Source organism: Quercus lobata, chromosome 12 (assembly GCF_001633185.2).
Source record: "Quercus lobata isolate SW786 chromosome 12, ValleyOak3.0 Primary Assembly, whole genome shotgun sequence".
NCBI classification, from domain to species: domain Eukaryota; kingdom Viridiplantae; phylum Streptophyta; class Magnoliopsida; order Fagales; family Fagaceae; genus Quercus; species Quercus lobata.
This window is the reverse complement of record NC_044915.1, coordinates 10,387,883-10,394,456: the sequence shown is the minus strand read 5'-3', so window position 1 is coordinate 10,394,456 and position 6,574 is coordinate 10,387,883.

Below are 6,574 nucleotides of genomic sequence, written 5' to 3'. Positions count from 1 at the left end.
TTTACCTAGAAGTCACTACATTTTCTCCCATGGGCTCTGATGTTATGGGTGGCAGGCTAGTACCCTTGCTGTTCCTTAGTCTTGGAGCCATGTTTTGCGAAAGGGGCTGCTTCTTCCCTCTTCTTTGCCTAGTCCCCAGTAGAGTCACCTTAAAATGTGGGTTCCTATTTTGATAAGTACCTAGGCCCAAGTGATAACGAGGATCATGGGCCTCCAAAAAGTTTTATATTTGTTTGTTGGTGGACTGGGCTTAGTTCATCGCAGCTATGTTGGGCTAATTACGAACCAATTTGTGCACAAAACATAGGCCCTACAACAAATACAAATTCATACATGCAAACATATGTATATTGTAAAGTAAGTGGTTGAGGAATAGTAAATAATTATTTAAACGGTGCAAATAAGGACATCTGAGGATCCTCATAAAATAGAGTGATATGTCATTATATTGAATTTTTAGTACATTGGACCCTATTTCTCATTGGGATATGTAACGAGGTTCAAATAAGTTCAAAAGTCACAAACTTAGATAGCTCTTTATAGGCTTCTAAGACTTGATAGATTTGATTCTTGTTGAATCCAAGTGTACTCAAGTACTTATCACAGGATCTCTCACAGTGTTTCTCTGTTTTCTCTATTTTGTTGAGGTTTAGTGACTCTCTCTAATGCTTCTTTTTTGATTTAATTAATTGTTGCTGAATGAATTTTGCTGATGGCTTGACCCCCGCCCCTCCTTTTATAGTTAATAGGCCAAGAATGATTGACCCCTTTGGTAGATTAATTAATTAATTAGCCAAGTTAATTAATTAGATTCAATTACATGCAGTAAGCGTGGTAGCACAAACAAATCACCAACTAAGTTAAATGCAATGAAAAATAAATTTGACACAAGTGATTTGTTTATGAATGGGGAAAACCACTGAAGCAAAACCCCACCGGGTGAATTTAACGTCACCACTCCCAGAAATCCACTATTATCAAAACAAGCAATTACAAGTAAAAGGAATCCCAACACCTAATACCAACCTACAATTGAACCCTTATCCTAATACCCAATTAGACTTGTAATGTAGCGGCAATCTCTCCTTTCAATGCAAAAATCCCAGTACGTGACTTACCAATGATGCATGGATCCTAGTACATGACTAACACACCAACTTGAGGATGATGTTGGCTGCAAAGTTCCTCAATTCATCTAACAATGAAGACAATTCATCTAACAATGAAGATCAAGAAGCTCCTTGGACACAAAACCCTTGGCACAAAGACGCAGTAGCTTCTAGAGAAAATATGATGAACTAGGACAAATTCTGTCTCTAGTCACAATTTGCATGCACAATGACTATGCATCAAGTTGCATCACCTTTGACGGCCCTTAAAATAATCCTTATATATGTCTAGGGTTGTTAGAAAAGAAACCCTATACAAATACACATGGATATGTGTGAAATCAGATCTGAAAATCTAAATTTTGTAATTCTCGATAGATACAGCTTTTGTCGAGCTGCTGTCGAGCATCAGCATTAAACCTCGATAGATATGATCTATCAAGCTATCTGTTGAGGTTTAATGAACAACACTTTTTCACTTATTTCCTAGATAGATTTGTATGGCTTCAATACTAAACTTGAACTCTTGTTCCTTGAAGTACTAAACCAATCCTAGATTTACCCAATTACAAGTAAAGTGCATTTTGTCGAAGGATTAGCCAATTTACATAACATATGTCTCTAACAATATCCACATATGTCCTGACAATCTCCCCCTTTGGCAATCCATGACAAAACCACAACAAAAAAATGAAGTATGAGAGAAGTCTTAAATCACTAAACTCATGATCACTTGTTAAATACAATAATATCTAATCCTATTACAAACTCTTGAAAAACTTTGCAATAAGAATGGCATGATAGATTTTCACAACCTGTTTTTCTAAAAAAATTTAAACAAAACTCATTAGGGCATCTTAGTGTGAAATAGAAATAAAAATAGGTGAAAAAACAACATACATCAATATGTATATAAATGAAAAAATAAATGCAATGTATCTCATAAAATAAATGGTCACAAGACCGATGTACAAGAGGATAATGTAACTAAAGAAAGAACAGAAAAGTACATAAAATCCTCACCACATCCCTCAAAATATAGACACTCCCCCTAACAAAAATGTCCTATGCTATCTCTTCCCCTAGATACAAGACTACTCTCATCATCCCAAAACTACTCCCCCTTTTTGTCACGAATGACAAAGGGTAAGTCATTGATAGGTCGTCATCTCCCGATCATTGGAAGAGCTAGCATCCTCATCCTCATCATCATCATCAGTACCATCATTGTTGTCCTTATTTGCCAAAGCTTCTGGAGAAGGAGAGGGAAAAGCAACGAAACTACCTAGGCAAGCCTGTCGTCATGCAATACAATCGACACAGGTGTTCACCTGACACAACTCATCACTGAGAGTGTCAAAGCGAGCAGCCATGCGCTGAAGCTGTGCCATAATGGCCTCGGGAGTCACACCACCACCCAAAGAAGAAGGAGCGAAGGTAGAAGGAATGGTGGAGGCTGGAGGATCAGTCATCTTCGTCCATGGCCACTTTGGTCGAAGCGGGGCCTCGCTTCGCCGAACAAACGCTACACTGATGGCACCCATGACAATGAAGTAGGCAGAATCAAGAATAGGGACAGAAAAATGGCGAAGGATTTGTGTGATTGCTGATGGAAAAATGAGCTTATCACGGGTGCTTTAGATGAATGAATCACATGGCGCTCCGGATGAACGCCACGTTTAGAAAAGTTCTCAGAGAAATCCTGATGGGCCTTCTCATCATGGAACCGAATGTAAAGAGGGGGAATGGGAAGATCATAAGACGAGGAAGACTTGGAATGAAAAGGGTTCCAAGTCGAATTAGATTTGCGCTTGGGTGCCATGCGTAGTCTATCCAAGAGAGAGAGAAAGTGAGAGAGAGAAACAAAACACAATCATAGTAGAGTATAAAGAAAGAAAAGAAAGGGTATGTATGCATGAAATATGCATGAACATGTGACATGCTAAGAATAATTGCATCATGGGTTGAAACCCAATCCAAACCTACCAGCACATAATTTTCAACAATCAAGCACACGTCTAAATGCATGAAACATTGTGAAAATGCTAATGGAATGCAATGCATGATCATATAGCATCAATTAAACAACACCCAACCCAAAAATTTCACAAAAATACTCAAAAAATTTCAAAAACCCCAAAAGTTTCAGAGAAAACCCATAAACCTAGGTGTTAGGACATATGTAGATATTGTAAGAGACATATGTTATGTAAATTGGCTAATCATTTAACAAAACGCACATTACTTGTAATTGGGTAGATTTAGGATGTTAGGATTAGTGCCCTTAAACCCTATTGTCTGATGCTATGTATGACATTATGTATGACTTAATGTTGTGATTAATAAAGTTGTTTTATTATTATCTAAAATAATGATAATATGAATATTTGGACATTATCATATAGCCCATGAGATGCATAATATGTGATTTATATGATTTAGTCATAGAAGATATAAATCACAAGTTCTTTGTAAACTCAAAATTCTAGTTTGTAGTCGGTGATGAAATTGGGCATTTCATCTGCAAAGACTATAACATATTAACTAAGATGATTTTTCTATCATGGAAGTGGAGACTTTTAGTTGATATGTTGATAGGTTTTAAGAGTTAAGATATATTGAATTGGACTGCTGTGAGATTTATTATTCTCCTAATGATTGTCAAATGAATAATAAATCTCACAACTTCTATTTACATGAACTCTTAATCCTGACAGAATAATGGACCTGATCATGAAGTGCAAGTTACTTTGATATATCAAGAGTGAGATCTAAAGTTGCAATGGCCATCCAAGGTACACAAATACCAATGTACATAAAACACATACTGTTTTTGTATTTTTTCTGATTTTTCAATTTTTTTTTGAAAAACAAAATAAAGCAAAAACTAAAAACAAACAAACAAAAACATGATAAACAAAGCAAAACATAAAACTAGATTGGCTCAAAAACAAGAAAGAAAAAAACACAAGTAATGCAAAGACCATAAGGGGAGAGAGAGAGAAAGAGAGAAAAAAAGTGACTAAATCACTTAGAGCCTTTTTCCTTCCACACCTTGGAAGAACCTTTCCTTTGAATGAACCTTTGATCCGGTGGTGAAGGAGAAGAGTTGAAATTGTTCAAGTTCAAAAGGAACATGAGGGCCATAAGAAGATTTCTAAGAGGAGTAAAAGAGGATGGAAAGTGATTCTGGTTTCTGGACGAGATCATACTGTTGCTTTGTTGAGTGGCTAACCACTTGTAGCAATTTGGACGAGTATGCCCTGATGCTCCATAGTGATGATAGAGATGCGGCTTCTTCGGTTGAGTTTGTTTGTTATTAACCTTATTAGTTCTAGGATTTCTAGTCTCTTTATTTTCGAGATTAGGGGGTGCACCTAAAATAGATTTTCCCTTGTCTACGTTCTCACTAGCTATATCAATTTTACATTCATTGTTCTCAGAATTAACATTATTAGCAGGTGAGATAGACACAGTAGTACGAGAAGAGGCAATATTAGGAGAAGAGAAATCATATCCCAAACCAATACTATCAGAAGCAGATTTCTGAAAGCTAAGCATCTCATCAAGTTTTGCACTAGAAGTCCTCTTCATTTGAGCTCTAACTTGTAACAATTTTGCTTCAAGCTTCTTTGTCTTTTCAGCAAGGAAGTTATTCTCAAACCACAAAGCTCCAATGGTTTGATTTGCTTCATCAATCTTTGTAGAGAGCTCCTCTTGATCTAGCTCCACATCACTCAGCTTCTTGGTGGCCAGCCTATAAAGTTTGTCATGCTTCTCGGAAACCTTATACAACTTAGCATAGATTGTACGGATGTCATCTTGTTCATCCATTTTTCAAACTTAGACTCTACCAAGTCCTCTTCTTCATCTACCTCTTCAACAATCTCCTCAGTAGGATTCACTGTGGTAGTGAAGGTATTCAAGATTCCTTCGTCATCATTGTCATCTGAATCATCCTCAAGCTTAGTGTCACTCAAGGTAGCAGCAAGGGCCTTGCTTTTTGCAATAGTCTTGAGATATGTTGGACATTCTTGTTTCATATGTCCAAAACCTTGACATTCGAAACACTTTGGTCCGAAGGGAACAGTGTACTGACCAGCTTCCTTAGCATCCTTCTTTCCTTTGTCTTGGCTCTTGAATTAAGAAGAACTGGATTGGTTTCGGTCCTTGTCGAATCCTTATGCTTTGGCATTCTTCATAAAATTCTTGAATTGCTTGGTGATGTAGGATTTCATCTTGGAATCGTCATCATCAGAAGACTCATCGGTCTTATTGCTTTTGGCATTGAGTGCCATGCTCTTACTTTTGCTCAATTCCTTTTTCTAGTCAAATCCAATTCATAGGTCTGCAAGTTGCCAACTAGCTCTGTCAAAGGAATTTTTGTCAATGTCTTTTGATTCTTAAATAGTAGTGATCCTGGCATGAAATCTCTCAGGCAGAGATCTGAGCACCTTTCTCACAACCTTGGATTCGGGAATAGTTTCCCCAAGATTAAAGGTAAAGTTAACTATGTCTTTTAGCTTGGCGTAGAACTCGTCAAACGACTCATCCTCCTCCATCTTAATCTCTTTAAAGCTTGTGGTAAGCCTTTGAAGCTTTGAATCCTTGATAGCCTTAGTCCCTTCATAGGTTGTTTGGACAATAGTCCATGCTTCCTTAGCAGTTTCAGTAGAGGATATCTTCTTGAACTCCTTATTTGTGACCGTATTGAATAATGCGTTCAATGCTCTACTGTTGAAGTTTGCCGCTTTGATCTTGGCATCATCCCAATCAACCGGCACTTCCTTTAGCTTAGTCAAGCCAATCTCTACAGCTTGCCACACCTTCTCATCTAAAGACTACAAAAAAGCTCTCATGCGTACTTTCCAGTATGCATAGTAAGCGCCATCAAAAAAGGAGGTATAATAAGTGACTCTCCTCTATTCATGACAAACAGGGGTCAATGGATCACATAATAAAGATTAAACCTAATTAGAGTGTGCCCACTTTGATACCACTTGATAGGCCAAGAATATATTGACCCCTTTGGTAGATTAATCAATTAATTAGATTCAATTACATGCAATAAGTGTGGTAGCACAAACAAATCACTAAGTTAAATGTAGCGGAAAATAAATTTGATACAGGTGATTTGTTTACGAATGGGGAAAACCACTGAGGCAAAACTCTACCCGGTGAATTTAAAGTCACTACCCCTAATAATCTACTATTATCAAAACAAGCGGTTACAAGTAAAAGGAATCTCAGTACCTAATACTAATCTACAATTGAACCCTTACCCCAATACCCAATTGGACTTGTAATGTAGTGGCAATCTCTCCTTTCAATGCACGAATCCCAGTACGTGACTAACCAATGATGCACAGATCCCAGTACGTGACTAACACACTAAATTGAGGAAGATGTTGGATGCAAAGTTCTTCAGTTCATCTAACAATGAAGATTAAGAAGCTCCTTGGTCA